Source organism: Pyxicephalus adspersus, chromosome 3, assembly GCF_032062135.1.
Source record: "Pyxicephalus adspersus chromosome 3, UCB_Pads_2.0, whole genome shotgun sequence".
NCBI classification, from domain to species: Eukaryota; Metazoa; Chordata; class Amphibia; order Anura; family Pyxicephalidae; genus Pyxicephalus; species Pyxicephalus adspersus.
Genome location: NC_092860.1, coordinates 54,859,861 through 54,877,777, shown reverse-complemented (window position 1 = coordinate 54,877,777; position 17,917 = coordinate 54,859,861). Strand labels below are relative to the sequence as shown.

General features: G+C 40.1%; 1 long non-coding RNA gene across 1 annotated transcript; it reads right to left on the bottom strand.

Moving 5' to 3' along the window:
• Positions 1–3,107: 3,107 nt before the first annotated feature.
• On the bottom strand, positions 3,108–17,786 carry LOC140326268 (uncharacterized). Its single transcript, XR_011919813.1, has 3 exons — positions 17,205–17,786; positions 12,046–12,194; positions 3,108–7,780 (listed from the first exon to the last, which is right to left on the bottom strand). It is a non-coding gene; the product is annotated as an uncharacterized lncRNA (long non-coding RNA).
• Between the last annotated feature and the right edge of the window lie 131 nt (positions 17,787–17,917).

Below are 17,917 nucleotides of genomic sequence, written 5' to 3'. Positions count from 1 at the left end.
TAGAAAATGGATCTCCATTTATATTCAAGTAACACCTCTTGGTATTTTCTGGAACTGCATTTGTCTCTGGTTTTAGATCAGAGCTGGCAAAGAGAGGTTGTTTGTAACAAACTTTACATGAGGACACAGTGGCACGGTGGCCAACAACCATGCATAAAAGATATTGTAAAAGCCAATCACCCAATATAACCAACTCAATAGTACAAAATGCATTATCTGTAAACTGGGGGAGAAAATGAAACCTGTCTGAGCAATCTCTACTTTTCCCTTTTAAATAAATTCCTTTAAAATAACATAACATGGATGTATTTATTCACATTAATTTTATAGCTACTTCTATTAAATACTCTTTTGTAAGTTAGCAGTGGTGGCTGCACTTTAGTTTCCTAGGTTTATACTCGAGAATGTTTCCTGTTTTTTTTTTATGTAAAAGTAAAAAGCATATATAGTACATCAACACACATACATATACTAGAAAATAATTAGATACTTCCTGTGATTTTTTTATTTTAAATTGTAGATTGTTTGGTTAGGTATACCTCTGTTTCCTTCAATTTCCAGTGATTAGTGTCCTACATTTCACTGCAGCTAAAGCGGTTGGCTTTCCTTTCAAATTTTGGCAAAGCTTGACACAATTATTTGCAGTAAAAAATGCTGGGTAATTATGTTTTAAATTTTGTAAAGTAACAGAAAAGTAACAATTGCTGCATTTTTGGAAATTGGATTTCTATAGTAAGAATTCTATACCTGTAGACAGGTAAACATTGGACTGATAAAATAAACAGTAAGCTAGACTTTGGTTAACTGTGTAAAGATGTATTCAATTTTCTTCCAATTTCATGCAAGCAAAATCCTATTTTAAAATTTCCCTTGCACGTAACTGAAAATTCAAAGTAAACATTGTATTTACTAGGGAACAGAGTGTAAGAGAGCAGACTAATCAGTTTCTACTTCTTTAGTAAATTCATCTCTACAAATCAGTCATATTTATAGGGGTTCATTTACCAATATGTATGACTTTCTATTCTATATATAATTTAACTATACCCCTCCCCTAGTAGAAAAAAGTTACCAGTGTGCAGGATTTTCCACGGTGTGTTGGTAACATTGCAGAAACAATTTAAAAGGAGGATTTGGCGACTGAAATGAACAAAAGTAAGACCTCTTGTTAGATTCTCCATACGATATTTAGTTCAATAGTTTTCTTAGTTTTCTTTAACTAGTTCATGCAGTTCTATTGTCCATCAGGCAGTACACTGGGACTGAATTCATCGGTTTGGTACTGCTACTTCTCAGTTCCAGGATGTTTAACTTCTTGGTATTTATATCAAGTTTATAGCTTGTCTTACAACAACATATGGTCATCTCACTCCCACAAATCAACAATGAGTGTTTTACAATACCTCATTGTATGATTTAAATATAAGTTCTAAAGTACACAATCAATGGGCTGTTTTTGCATTCTGTTTTTTTCAATTGTGTGTGTATCCCAATGTGTACATTGTTTTGCAGATATGCTTCAGATGAGTTCTAGCTAACCATTAATTTACAATATACATCACCTATGTAAGTTCCTACTGCATATACAGTATTTAAAACCAAGTTCAAAGGACATGCTGCTTATCAGGAATACTTTGTATCTTTGTGTCTATAGATGTATATAAAATTTGATCCAGTAATAAATCATAATCATTACCGCAAAACAAAGCTTTCTTATGTGGATTTAAAATTTATGTTTTGTTTATATGTCAGTACTTTTGCAGCTGTCAGTACTGGTATAATTATGACTGCATTATGCATTTTGTTTATAATAGACACATTTGTATAAAAGGATGCCTAACCTGTGTTACCAACTGGGCATTTTTAGTGAGGTGTAGATACATAACTATGGCCTATGTTGAGTGGATAAGTTACTTAAAGCTCAACTCCTAACAATCAAATAGATACAAAGATGTCAAATATTGAGGGGAGCTGTTCTGTGTGCTTCTTGCCATGAGATTTACACAGTCACATCACACAACCAAGGCATGTGGATGAAACCACCTACAGTGATGTTACCTTACCACCCCAATCCTTCTGACTGGGCAATAAAGATATAGCAGCAGACTGATCAAGTCATATCTCTACTCTACAATAACACTGGGGAACAATTTTAAACAAATTTTTTGTTGACTTCAATTTTTAAGCTTATTTACACTAAAATAGATATGCTAAATCTGAAAATGCAATTTGTTTTCTTCTATCACATCAGTTTTTTTCTCTACCGCTTATATTATTGCGATTACTGTAGTGTGAATTTGTATAGGCTATTAATTTACACGCAAGACAGTGTGGTCATAGGTTGTGTGCTGCTCTACGTAGTGAATAAGCAAAATTAATTTTTCTATTTACACACGTATTTCTTTTCTTTCAGATCATGTCTGGCTCTGCTGTTTCTCGTCATAAGTGCCTAAACCACCCTGATTCATTTTGTTATATCTGTGGCAGTTTCACTATTCCCAGTCAAAGGGTGAACATTATCACATTTGTAGAGCAACCCTATTTGGCATATTTAAGTTAAACTTGGTGATCAAGATAAGTCTTGGGCCCCTGATAAAGTGTGCAAACAGTGTGTTGAGGAATTACGGATGTGGCCAAAGGGAACGCATAATAAGATGCCATTTGGTATACCTATAGTTTGGTGAGAGCCAGGAGATCATTTCAGTGACTGTTACTTTTGTAAAGTGAAAACTTCTGGATATAACAAGAAAATTAAATGTAACAGAGTATCCTAGTCTACCATCGGCTAAACGCCCAGTGGCTCATTCAGATGAAATCCCAGTGCCGGCTTTCATTACACTACCTTCTATTGAAGAGCATGATTATGGTGATGAACAAGGTGACAACAATGATGAAGAGTTTGAAATTGAAGAGGACTCTGTTCATAAGGGATTTGATCAGCATGAGTTGAGTGATTTGGCACATGATTTGGGACTATCGAAGAACGCTTCAGAACTCCTAGCATCAAGACTGCGTGAGAAAAGCTCACATACCTGTAATGCGCCTGGGCACACAAATCCCAACCAACTCCAGGGAACACATCAACAGACTTTATTTCATAATCCAGGTACAGGCCGAGGTCAAGCACAATAGATCAATCAGATAAGCGAGGTACAAAAGGATGAGGCAGAAGGCGTAGTCAGGGACAATCCGAAGTCAGGGCAGGCAGAGTTCATACAATGTCAATAATCAGACCGGGATGCTGCTGGTAATAAGTCTGAGCTGACAAGACACAGGGGAAGACAACAGAGGTCAAAATGGTAATCCAACACAAGCAACACACTGTAACACAGAGGCTATAACGGGCAACGGTGTTAATAACAGGGTGTCAGTGGGCAGTGTGCCCAATCATATTGCGCCACCTGGTGCTGTTGGATAGGAGGAAACATACTAAATAAATAATCCCCTGCAGCCAAATCGAATTCAAACTATACTTGCCCTGCCCCGTGGCAAGGCAGCCGGGGGCTACAAGAGGAGCGCATAGTAGCTGCCTCTTACAGTAGGACCCTTGAGCTGTGTCATTTCTGGATTCACCATGTATGATTACACAAGCAAAAAACACATTTTTGCACATTTAGTCAACCAGTGGGAGATATAAAATATTCCATTAATCAATTTATTCCAAAAATGTCAGTGTTTATGATTTTTATTCTTTTTCTAGGTAAGAGACTCAAAATTATTGAAGGTGACAACAACAATGGTAGCCCCCGACTTTTCTAACAGCTGAGTCAGTTTACAGAGAATCTTTCCATTTGCTCATTTAGGGCAGAGGAGAGGTACCACCAATATTAAGTTAATATTTACCACTGGCCAACAATACACTTACTTATACACTTGGCTACGTACACACTTGCAATTGTTCTCGTCTGATAATCGGCTCATGGTCGATATCAGACAAGAATCCAGCGTGAGTACAGCGCCCTTCATCCATTGTCCGAATGACCATCCTGGCGGATCCACGGACGATGGACGAAGAACGATCTTAATGGAAGTGAAGGGGGAGAGAGCGCAGCGGGGTGCCGCTCCATCGTTCTCCCCCTCCCCTCTCCATAGAGCAGAACGGTGCTGTATGTATCCTTTCCAACGACAATTATTGTCTGTGTGTATGCAGGCTTGCTCATGTCAACTTCCATTCTTTGTTGTAACCTACCATGACCACAGTTCCTGCCCTGATTTTTCTCAAAGGTGCCCCAACCTTTCCACAATCCCAGTAATAAGATTGCGCAATACTCATGCCAAGAATAGAGTCCCACATGGGCAAAAAGACAGGGTCTCTTTATAGCACAATGATAGCAAGGAATGTTTTGTCTGGGTACAGAACCAATAAAATTCTTGTTAGGTTAATATTGTTATTTGTGTCTCTGTTTAATAAGTTAATTTTCCATACACTTTAAATTAGCAGATATATTTAAAGTGCGCAAAAACAAAAGATATTTTCAGTGCTACAGTTAATTTTTCTTTCAGAAAGTAACCACAGTCTGAATAGATAGAAGCCTGTCCTTTGTCAACATATACTTATTGATCGAAATTATGAAAGTGGTTGTCTTTCTGCAGAGGTCGGACATGCAGCCCAGTACAGTTAAAGCCAGAGCCCTCTAATCAATGGGGAACAGGAGTTTTGCTAATTGAAGATTGTAGCTCTGGTTGAGTAGGGAGCATGTTGGATGCCCAGAGATCACTGCTTCCACACAAGGAGCAAAGGCCCAAACCAGCATCATCTGGCAGGAGCAAGCCATTTCTTCTGACACTGTAGCAACTTCAGAAAGACAATTAGTTGTAAATCTTTAAAAACCGTTTGTTTTGATACACCTGGAATGTGTTTAGCTTATTTGCCCCAAATATTCAGGGGGGGGGGGGGTGGCACCTGAGATTTAAGCATGAGGATACATCTCATCTGGGCTCCTGGTTTCCATTTACTAGCACTGCAACCATGCGCACTATCCCACATATACACTATATTACCTCATGTGGCTCCTTAAATAATAGGGAAGTTTTAGCTATCAAAAATGTGTACTTCATGGAGTCACCTTCTACCAGTCTGCACAGGTACCCATCCTGATCTACAGACACTCAGGGAAGCTCCAAGATGGTGCCAGATCCCACCATTTTCACTGTGTAATCGCAGGCCCCCAATCCAAAAATGACTCCCTCCACTTTATCAGAGAGCTTTATCTTTTAACACAGCCTGGATGGTGTTTGGGTCTACCTGTGAAATCCCTTCTTACCCCTGATGATCTGTCTGAGGCCTGGCAGACCGAAATAAAATGGCTTGCTCTTCTGAAATACAAAAGGTTCAGGAAAACATGAGTACCCTACCGTAGTGTGTCCAGTCTACAAGTAATTTCAGGCCAACCATTTGGGGGGATATCCCATCAGATACCTTGCTATCCTTAGCTCCCCCTTTGTCTCTTTTTCATTTTACATAGATGATTTTTTAATCTAAATCTTTTAATCAATTTTGGACCCAGAGCTCTTCTATTGGTGCTGTCCCTCTAACCCCACCTCGAAAGTCAAGGCCAATGGTGTTTTCTTTGGAGAACTTTACCATTACAAATAGTATTGGACAGAGCTGTCTTCTCCAATTCTTGTATTAAACTTGGATCCATTCCTGTGTAGAATCTGTTTGAACCCAAATATTCCTGGAGTTCATGTTTTTTTTTTTTGTTCCCAATCCTACTCTTCATTTCCCAACCTACTTACTTTCTCTATCCATTACAAAAGATCCAAATTAATCCCTTTCTGCTAAATCTTCAAAGTTTTGTCCTATAATGGTATTTGACTTGTATTTATTTAATTTTCTTCTACCTTTGGATGGTAGAAAACTTACCCACACCTGGTTCGGTGGAATTAACCTAATGTAAATGACAATTATTTTATTTTAGGTCATATTTGGCTGAAAAAATTATCCAGGATTCAATATATTCTGTTTAGCCTATCCACACAGTCCAGAGATCTTGCTGTCCCAAATTTATGTCTCCATTGGGTTGCTGCCGTTCTTATCAGAGTAACTAACTAGTCTTGTTATTCTATGATTAAATGTTGGGTTCAAAAAGAATAGGCATATTTTCCTTTTTCTCTTTGCTAATTACTTTGGCTCCCTCTCCCCTCTATATCACATTCTTTTACACAAATTCGGATTACTGCATCTTGACTACTTTAGCGAAATGGCAACTGATAGCTTTTAGTCTTCCCTTCTTACAGCACTTCAACCTCCTTTAGCTAACTCTGCCTTCTTTCCTGGGACGCAATCTGATATTTTCAGAATATCTCAAGTTTTATCTCAGGGTCAATGTTAAGGCCATTTCTTGCTGAACCCAGATCAGGTTCCTTCTCTATCGTGGCCTCTGTTTTCAACGCATTCAAAACTTTAATATCACATCACAGTTAAAATAGCCAGACAACAAGGTGGAAGACACTTAGTAGTTAGTCAATAACAAGAAACTTAATTAACAACTTCGCTGAGCAAGATGTTACAAGGTAAGAAGCCTCAAGGTAAGGATGACCTACTGATAAGCAGGCTAGTTTTGACACAACTCAATTATCTGTAAAATACAGCAAAAAACACAAAAACACCACTTCAACCTCCTTTAGCTAACTCTGCCTTCTTTCCTGGGACACAATCTAATATTTTCAGAATATCTCAAGGTCAATGTTAAGGCGATTTCTTGCTGATCCCAGATCAGGTTCCTTCTCTATCGTGGCCTCTGTTTTCAACGCATTCAAAACTTTAATATTACAGTTAAAATAGCCAGACAACAAGGTGGAAGACACTTAGTAGTTAGTCAATAACAAGAAACCTAATTAACAACTTCGCTGAGCAAGATGTTTCAAGGTAAGAAGCCTCAAGGTAAGGATGACCTACTGATAAGGAGGCTAGTTTTGACACAACTCAATTATCTGTAAAATACAGCAAAAAAAAAAACACAAAAACAACTTAACTTCAAGACTTGACAAAATTACATTCCTTACATTCCCTTCATACCTTCCTTACTACTTGACTTCATACCTTTGTTCCTTTTACATGCAAAACAGCCTCAGGTTCTTCATTATACATAACTCGAGGAAGCTGAATGATTCTTTGAATTTTTAGGGAGTCATAGACTCATAGGTTTGACAGTTATTACAAAAGTTATACGGGTCATGGGATAAATATATATCACTATCATTAACCTCAGTGTCATTTTAGATATTGCTAAACACTCTAAGCAGCATGCTGACTGGAGTTGAGACGGCAATTAAACAAGACATTAACATCCTGAGTACTATACGTATCAGATAAGCAAAAACTAGAACTATTATATATTACTTTGTCAAGACGTTCCCATATGTTACCCTGGAAATCAGTCCAATCACTATACTCAAGTCTTTGCCGGTGCATAGACAGGGTAAAGTCATTCTTTAAGTTATGGCTTATTTGAGGACAAATGAAGGGCAAGTCTTGAGGGTGACAGTGGCAAATTGTTGTGACCCATGCAAGACAGAATATGATAATCAGGGCTCCAAAACTGCAGACAAGCAACCAGGCTGATACTCGTGGATCAAGAAGCATCATCCTGGCGTTAGGTGGCCTTTTTCACTCTTGAGGCCTGTATCCAGGTGGGTCCTCCACTGATCAGCACGGTTATTCTAGTGATGGCTTGCACAGTGACCGGAGGTCCAAAGGGTGGTTCCAAGGATTTGTGCTTGTGCAGAGCTTCAACCAACACTAAGTCTCCGGGCTTGAATGGGTGCGTCAGTTGATCTGTAGGGAGAGGAAAAGAAAGAGGGATATCTCCGTAGTTGCTGTTCACTTTTCAATAAGTTTAGCTACATATTGGTCTTGGATTTGTTCCCGTGTAATAAAATTTAGGGGCCTTAGCCCAGGGGGTGGGAAAAGGTCTTCCCATAAAAATTTCAAAAGGTGACAGCTTATTAACTGGGTTGGTTTCATTCCTATTTCAACTAGTACAGCTGGTAAGTATTGGTCCCACTTATGGAATGTCCCTCCAGTTGCTTTTCGAAGTTTGTGTTACAATGTCCTATTCATCCTTTCTACTACTCCAGCACTCTGGGGGTGATATGGGATGTGGAACTGCCATTCTATGTTCATCATTTTTGAAATCTTCTGCATGACTTTAGAAGTGAATAAAGTGCCATTGTCTGAGCTTACTCTTACTGGGCATCCAAATCTGGGGATGATCTCCTTGCATATTATCTTAGCTACTGTCTTTGCATTTTCTTTCCTGACTACAAAAGCTTCTACCCATCTGCTGAATCTATTTGTAATCACTAACATTATCTGACATCCATTGGAAGCGTTTGGCATGTGTGTAAAATCAATTTGTAAAGCTGCGTACACACGGCAAATTTTTCTTGCCCGATAATCGGTATCGGCCAATTATCGGGCGAAAATCTGCCGTGTGTACAGTCGGTCGTCGTCCATCGTCCGACGACCGTCCTGGCGGATCCATGGACGATGGACGACGACCGATCCTAATGAAAGGGAAGGGGAGAGCGCGCAGCAGGGTGCCGCTCCGTCGCTCTCCCCTCTCCATAGAGCATGAACGGTGCTGTATGTACAGCATCGTTCATGCATCGTGCAGTCTTTTCTCGTTGGAAAGGATCGTGAAAGATCCTTTCCAACGAGAAAAATTGCAGGTGTGTACGCAGCTTTACTCTTGAAAGGGACCCTGTGGAAGTAACAAATGTTCATGTTGTCCTGTTTTCGTCCCTTGCACATTATATCTGGCACATGTTAAAAAGCAGGAAAGTATGGCCTGCGTGTGGTCCTTTAAATTTTGGGCACAAAAGCGCTTGTGTATTTCTTGTGTTGTGGTCTTAATGCTTTTGTGTCCTATACCATGGATTTATAAAACAGTGAGGGGTACTGCTTTCTGGGGTAGCCCTACTATCCCTCCTTTTGACCAGATTCCTAATTAATATAAGGTCAATCCTTCCTTTTCCCAGAATTCAATGTCATGTGGGGTGGCAAAGGACTGTAATTGTGTTAGAAGTGTGTTGAGTGGTTAAATTCTTAAGCAAGTGTAGTACAGCATGGGATGTGTAAAATATCGTCTTGTGACCCAAAATTTAGAAGTGAGACACTTTCTACAGCCATTGCATATGCTGCCAGCACACGCAGACAGGCTGGCATGCCGTGCACAGTAACAGGCAGTGTCTTAGAGACATATGCCACAGGCCTCAATTTACCTCCATGCATCTGAGCAAGCACAGCAGCCATGGCTTTACAATTCTCTTTTGCATACAATACAAATGGTACATTGAAATTCGGCATTCCCAATGCAGGGGCAGTGGTCAGGGATTATTTTAACATCAAATATGCTTTAGTCTTTTCATCAGACCATTGAATGTTGTTAGGGGCACTCGGGTGGTACTAGGACTGGGCTGTGAATCCCAATAAGGGCAGTCAGGAATCCAGTGTCTGCAAAAATTGATCATGCCAAGAAAGCTGAGCAGCTGTTTCTTTGTCTGTAGGCAAGGCAGACTGGTAATGGCATGTACACGGCTGGGGGCTAGCAGGGGGGATCCGGGGGTTAAAAGCATTCCTAGGAATGTGACCTGTTGCAGACAGAACCGAACCTTTTCTGTGACACCCTTTGTCCCTCTTTTCCCAGAAAACACAACAATGACAGAGTGTCCCTCTGACATGCCTCCTGAGAGGGGCTACTGTACATAACAATGAAGTGGAATCATGCTGCAGCTGCCAATTGGCAAGATCCTGCTAGAGAGCAGTTGGGAAGACTGCTGGAGAGTCAACAAAGCCCTGGGGCAGACAGCACCAGGTATATTGTTGTCCCTTGAAAATAAAGCCATAAGGGGCTGAGTCTCGGGTGACAATGGTATTGAGAAAAATGCATTGGCCAAATCAATAACACTGTAAAATTGGGGCTTTGGCGGTACTGCTGTAGGAATGGTACTAAGATCTGACATTATAGGGGTGTGATCAGCTCATTGATGGCTCTGAGATCCTGTGTAAAGTGGTATGAGCCATCTGGCTTTTTGACAGGATTTACTGGAGTATTGTAAGGAGAGCAAGTTCTCTTAAGTATGACTTGCTGGCAGAAAGATTGAATCATGGGTGCTAAGGAATCTTCCTTGTCTTTGGCTAGGGGGTACTGCTTTTGGTATATTGGTGTATGTGGTTTTGTAAGTGCTTTATATGGGGTGCATTTACAGGAATCCCATGTCATATGGTCCGGTGGACCATGTGCTGTCAGGAACTGGAAAATCCAATAAGGGCGGTTGCAAGGTTGTACTGACAATAATCCCTCCCTTTGGGTCAACAACCAGTGACATTCCTAGAGATCCCATCCTAACAGGTTAACGGGACAACTAAGTAATACCTTGAATGAGTGATGTGTAATGCATTCTCAAAGTTCTGTACATATGGAAATATGAGTTGTGCGTCTTGTAGGGGTGATGACTCCGTTTATTCCCACAGAGGGCCCACTAGGTATAGATGGACCTGACCAGGATCAGAGGACAGAACAAGTCACTCCTGTGTCTACTAAGAAGTCTATCAGGAATTGTCCTACTTCTAATGTGTTTATTGGGTTTTCATCAGCCTGGTCAGACATCTGTAATATAGTGGTGGTGGAGTCCCTGTACATGGGGTTTGGACGACTTAGGCAGCTCAAAACATCTTGCAGCATCCTTTGTCAATACCTGGAAAAAAATGTTAGTGGCATCTAAAGTCCTCCAGTTGTCAATAATCATTTTGGCAGTGCGCCCATGTTCAGGAATCAGTAATCAGTAAATACTATACTCAGCTCTCCTCCTAATCCTAAACCTGTGTCTTCCTCCCACACTTTTCTCAACCTTCTAGCATAATCACTTACAGTTTCTCCTGGCTTTTGCTTGCATGCTAATGCAGTGGCCATGGATTTCCTATCTCCGTGTAATCATTCAAATTCAGTGTTTAATTCTTCCCATAACTTTTTATAGTGTGCTTCAGATTTTAGGGGATAATTATTTGTATTTGTTTGTGCAGGAGTTGGGATGGATTGGGACATTTTAAATTCTCTGTTCCATTTTTCAGGAATGATGTTAAGGGGTCAGTATAATAATTTCCTGCTCTACGGTTAACATTATAGGGGGCATCCCTGTTGTCAGGTTTCTAGCACACATTTTTTTTTTTTTTTTACATGTTTCTTATAGGGGTCTTTAGGTTTCATCTTGGTTATTCCCCTTACCTTGGGAATTTCCCATAGTTGCAGTACAAAATTACAGTATAAATATCAGACGGTTCTACACAGGTATTGTTAGTTCATTTGGTAGCTGCAGTGCTCGCTGACGTCCTGTTCCCAGGACCGCTTACCAAAATGCAGCTTAGGTCATGTTACTGCTTGCCGAGGCAACCACAGCAGTGAGGATTGACCTAACCTCACCTTGCCAGCCACCAATCAGATTAGTACACAAACTTGTCTTGTATACAATATTTCTTTATACTTCTATATCATGCAACAAAATTCTTATACTCTATAAATTAAAACAGAGACCACAAATTCAATAAAAGATTTCCCAAATCTTCCTAAGGACCCAGCCCTTCTATGAGGGAGTCTACACTGCCACAGTGCTTAAGTTCGTAAGATATCTACAGGGACAAAGGGGAGGGCAGAGGTAGAAAAGAAAATTTCCAGTTACCCGATCCTGGTCCTTTTAAGGTAGGTAAATATCCCACTTCTGATGCCAAACTGTTAAGGCGATTTCTTGCTGATACCAGATCAGGTTCCCTCTCGATCGTGGCCTCGTTGGGAGCAGTGAATAACACACAAGCAGGTAAGCATGTAGTTATATCACTTCTCAAAACTTTATTATCACATCACAGTTTATATAGTAAGACAACAAGGTGGAAGACAGTCAATAACAAGAAACTTAATTAACAACTTCGCTGACCAAGATGTTTCAAGGTAAGAAGCCTTAAGGTAAGGATGTTTAGTTTAACTCTTGTGACTACTTGCAAGTTACCCATCAAGGCATACTTACATAACAATGCTTAGTTCTTACCTCACTGTGCAGCCCACCCTGGGCATGATTCAGTTTTGGATGGTTAAAGAGCTTATTTAGGTGATTTTCCAAAATACCCATCCCCTGGGATTCTGTAGTTCTCATCTTATGAGGTGTTAAATATGATTTATGTGTGCCAGAGCTGGTTCCTATTGAAAAGATTAAAATTTAAATAAGAAAAAGCTGTCCTAATCAAAAAATAGCATAAAGATATGTCTTCAAGCATGCCAAATTACACAAACACAGTTTTAAAAGACAGAAAACTCAAGTACCTTCTGTCACGGTCCCTTCCGTGACTGAAGTTAGAGGATCTGTCAGACAAGCTGCATGTGAGGTTATCTGACAGTATCTTTGTTTTTACTTGTTTCTGTGTTGTTGTTTGTAATGACCACACCCCTTGTATCAGCTGCAGCTGGTGGTAATTACTGCTCCTCCAAATAGTCCGGCCTCACACTGCTTATATATCTGCTATTAAGATAAGTTGAATTACTTTTGGTGTTTTGTTGTTCCTTTGTTGTTTACTAGGCTTCAGGGAGACACTGGTTCTTTCATAAGGGAAGGAACCAGTAGTCTCAAGCCAGTCACTACTCCTAGGGCTATGCAGGGCTATTAGGGCCTAGGTTCCTGTGTATGAGTTCTCCCACCATCAGGAATATTCATACTGTTAGGAGGTAGGGCTAGGTTAGGGTGTCTGCAAGGGGTGACCATTCCCTTTTCCCTAGCCATTGGATGCCTAGTCCTGAGTATTCTGTTTCCCTCCCATTCCTGTCATCTGTGACACCTTCTTATGAAAGCAGAATATAAGTCTGTGTGGACAGGCTTTTGCTTGCATTAAAAGACATCTCCAGCTATGATAAGATCTCTTTTACTGGTATGAAAATAAAAACATTGAGGAAGAGATCGTTTATCACCAAATAACCTGACAGATGAACTGCATTTCTAGTGCTACGTCAGTATGGACAGCGGTTCCTATTCACTGATGCACATTCTCTTCTTGGCCGGTCACAATTGCATGCCATTCTGTTGGCCAAAGATGAGAAGATGTAGTTAATGAGTATGATGGGAAATCATCCTGCTGTCTAGACTCTATACCCATCCAGATTCTCAGGGGAACTCCCCAGTGAGGTGACAAGTAAGTAGTGGAAGAGAAGAGGGAGAACAAATACCAGGGCTGTTTTAATTGTTTAAATAAAGGCACCACTTTTACTCTTGCAGCACTACAAATATGCTATTCTGCTATGACAAAACACAGTTTTTACTGGGACATACACAATGACAGGGGGCATTGTGTGTTAGGGGGAGGAGGGGGGCACTAGTGGGGGTCATATTTTTATTGTAATTATTATTACACAGCTCAAAATAAAATTCACTTGCCAAGGATTTTTCAAAACATTTAGTGTATTTCAGGTCTGCTGAATCCACAAATGACATCAGTTTCATTGAATTGTGTCTAGTTCTTGTGACAGGGGAATCAGAATGGACTATTTTACCAACAACTAATGTTAAAACAGCATATTATTATCAATTTTTTTTAACACCAATGTTTTGCATTTTATATAATAAATGTAGCAATATTTTCATTAAACTTTAATTTGCCTTCTTTTTATTCATACATTTTCTTTTTTTACAGAAATATGAGTTCTTCCAGAAGTTGTTTAAATGACCCTAATGTATTTTGCTACATTTGTGGTGAATATTCTCAGCAAAAACATTACAGAATTTGTGAAACAAGCATATCTTGCATATTTTGTTATTAAACTGGGGGACCAAGATAAGTATTGATAAGATAAGTGTCTACGTCAGTGGAAAAATGGAAAACTGAAATGTTTGAAATTTGGTGTACCTATGGTATGAGGAGAGCCCGATAATCATCATAATGATTGTTATTTTTGTGCTGTGAATGTAAAAGGTTTCAATAGCTACAAGAAAAACAAGTGGGAGTACCCCGATTTGGAATCAGCAAGATGACCTGTGCTGCATGGTGCTGATGTTCCCATACCAGTGTTCAGTACACTCGACATGGAGGATATACAGGGTTTGGAGTGTAATCCAGGAGTTAGCAGTGGAAGTGAATATGAAGGAAGTGTGTCATTAAACTAACAGTTCTCCCAAGAAGAGGTCAATGATTTATTATGTGACCTAAGTCTTTCAAAACAAGCATCTGAACTCATCCAGGCTAAAAGAAAAGAACTGTCTGAGACCTGAAGTTAAAATAACAGGTTAATAGGACAAGAGAGGTGACACTCTTACCATATTTCAGTGAAGATGGAGACTTTCAGTATGTAAGAAACTCACCTGTCCAGCAAGCCCATGGCGTCCCTGGGGATCACAGCCGCAGAGGGAGATGCCGCTGCAGCAGGCTGCATGGCCGCGGCCCTGCTCGCAGCATGTTTCTCCCTGCAGGCGGAGGGATCCGTTAAAGCCAAACTACTGTTCCCTATGGATGTGATTACAGAAAGTCCTGTTCTCAGCACTCCTGTGGATGTGCAAAGTAGGGCACGTCCCAGGGGTGCCGTGGGAGGAGGTGCGCACGCTACCACACGTGCCTCTAATACCCCCCCCCCCCCCCCCCCCCCCCCCGGGCGTGGCACTCGGCTGCCTCGCCGCGGGGCAGGACATAGTTTGAATTGGCCACAGGGGATTCAGTTACCCTCCAATCAAATGACGCCAGGTGGCGCAAGGTCATTGGGCACTCTGGCTATTTAAGGAGAACCTGTCCTGAACACCATTGCCCGCTAAAAGCCTCTGTGAGAACAGTGTGCTTGGGTGCGTTCTCTGTGTCGGTTTATATTAACCTGTTTTGTCATTACCATAGCGACCTGGTCTGATACCTGATTCTGCTTGAACTTCGCCTGCCCTGACCTTGGATTGTTTATGACCACTCTTGCCTGCTGCCTGCCCTGACCTCGGATTGTTCCTGATCTGTCTCTGCTTTACCCCTCTGTGCTATGCTTTGGACTAATCATCTGTGATTAACCCTGTCTTGTTTTATGACTACCAAAAAAAGCTTGACAAAGGAGTTCTTGAAGTTGGCTGTGGCTTGTGTGCCCAGGCGCATTACAGTGTACTGTTGTAATTTCCCTGGAATACTAGCCCATACGGGATTACCAGAATACCGAGCAGAAGACTGGCGGCTTTTCATAGACAAATCAACTTGAAGTTTGAAATCTGTTTTATTGCATAATAACAACTGCTATGCATCAATTTCAATTGGTCACTCAACAAAACCTGAAAAAGAATATGAAAATATTGAAATGGTCTTACAAAAGCTTTGCTATCATGAACACTAATGGTCCATATGTGTTAATTTAAAAATGGTGAACTTCTTACTTGGACAGCAAAGTGGATACGCAAAGTATGTTTCATCTGCTTGTGGGATAGTAGAGCAAAGCAGGATCACTGGAAAATAGTGACATGGCCTCTAAGGTAAAACATGAAAAAAGGTGCTGTGAGCATCATTAAGCCAATTGTTGAAAAAAAATAATTCTCCCTCCATTTCACATACAGTTGGGATTAATGAAGCAATTTGTTGGAGCTCTGAACAAGGACGATGATTGGTTCAAATACATTTGTAGATTCTTCCCTGGATTGAGTACTGAAAAATTAAAAGCAGGAATCTTTGATGGACCCCAGATTTGGAAACTGATAAATGATTCCAATTACACAAGTTACATGACTGATAATGAAGCTTCTGCCTGGCACAGTTGTCATGGTTGTCAAGAACTTCTTGGGTAACCATAAAGAAAAAAATTATGAAGAACTGGTACAAAACTTGCTCTTAAACTTTAAAAATTTAGGTGCTACTATGAGCATAGAGGTACACTATTTCCATAGTAATTTGAAAAAGTTTGCAGAAAACCTTGGCGATTTCAGTGAGGAACAAGGGGAGAGGTTCCATCAAGATATAAAGGTGATGGAAGAAAGGTATCAGGGCAGATGGGATAAACACATGATGGCAGACTACCGCTGGAGCCTTCAACATGATTGTCCCGATCATCAACATAAATCACACAAACTGAGTTTTTTCAATGACCACTTTGTAATTAGTTCTGTAAAACATACTGAATATAGAATATATTGACATTAAATATTTAAAAAATTTAATTTTGTATACGTGGGCATATCTAGTTTAATTTTGCTTAATTTTCATGTTTCATTCTCATAGTTTTCTATGAGGTCATTATTGAAGTAATTTTTTCAAAAACTAGAGCCAATCTAGGAAAGTCAATACCATATTTGGAATCTGTGCATCAAACATAACCTAAAAAACCTTTAATCTGGCAAGAAAATGTTTGTTGACCAGCATTATCATTAAACAGGATTTATATAGTGCCAACATACTATGCAGCGCTGTATAGGCGTTGCAAATGAGAAACAGTTATAGACACTTTTACAGAAGGAGGAGAGGACCCTGCCCTAAAGAGCTTACAGTCCAGGAGGTGGGGGAAGTAACACACAAAAGGAGGAGAGACATGTATGGTTGGAAGTAGTGAGGATATTACCGAGTGTGGCTCAGGGTGAATTTTACATACCAAAAACAGTAGCCCAGAGCCCCACTCTGGGTAGGAAAAAAAAAAAAAAAAAAAAATCTATCTAGCAGCTTCCTCAGCGATCCCCAGTCGGCTTCTGCATCACATCCCCAGTGTGATTGATGTGATGGGTGAAGCGCTGGTATGCCGGGAAGTCGTGGCTTGGTGGGAAAGTTAAAAGCAGATTAGATTGTTATCTGCTTTAAAACATTGATCACAATGATAAAGTTAGAAAAAATAAATCTACATAATGAATCCAAAAGTTTACTCTTTTATTGTACCCTTGTTACCCTTGGACTGATTTAAAAAAAAACTTTTTAAATAAAGTTTATTTTATTTTAAATTCTTTTTATCAAATTATTTATAATTATTATAATTTATGATTTGTGTTTCAAACTTTATCATAACCGGGAGTTATTTCTAAGAATTACAGGCCTAATATATTAAACAACAAATTTCCACACAAAACAATGTACTGCTTTTCACATAATTAGAACACCAGGGGGGTAAAAAGACAGAAAAAGATGGGTAGGCAAGATTGAACAAAATGGGTTTTCAGGGCTATTAAACTGTTTGCAAAATATTTCTACTCCTGTACAGGTCTATAGAAATGCAACAAGTCATATTCACCTGTCAATAAATTCCGAATGACCTTGGGACAGTCTGGAACTGATGTTTTAGACGGGCCAGTTTTCCTCAAAAAGCCATTGTAACCAGGGGCAGACAGGTGCAAAGTGTGCTGCTGCATGAGGGCCCCTAACCTTCCTTATCTAAAAGGGGTCTCCAGGTCAGTTCAGCAGAGGGCTCAAGTCATTTTTGCACAGGGGTCTCCAGGTCAGTTCAGCAGGGGGCTCGTCATTTTTGCACAGGGGTCTACTTCTGGACAACTGGGGATACCAAAGGTGGTATGTTACATAATTACAAAAGACAGAGAAACACACTGACATAATAACCCCATCATTACCAGAGGTCCCCTGTGTGTATAAGGCTATTGCACGGAATAACCCTACAGTACTAAGGGTGCCAAGCTACCCACACACAAGGACATTACCAAAGACAGAATAATGCTATATGTAGTGCCTTGTTACTCTACTCATTTTAGCAGAAATGTCTGTGAGAAATACATTTCCGGTATCATGCACTCCTGTATTACCAGGGGCCACTATCACCTGGCTCAGCCCAGGACCGTTATTATCAAATTATTAGCAACTAGCTGCTCCTTCACACAGCTACATTGAAAAAGAGCCAAGTATGGCCAAAAATGAGCGTTTGATGTTTAGAGAAGTATAGCAGCAGTTAGCTTCACACCGTCTCCCACGGTGACTTATATTTGTCCAGTATGT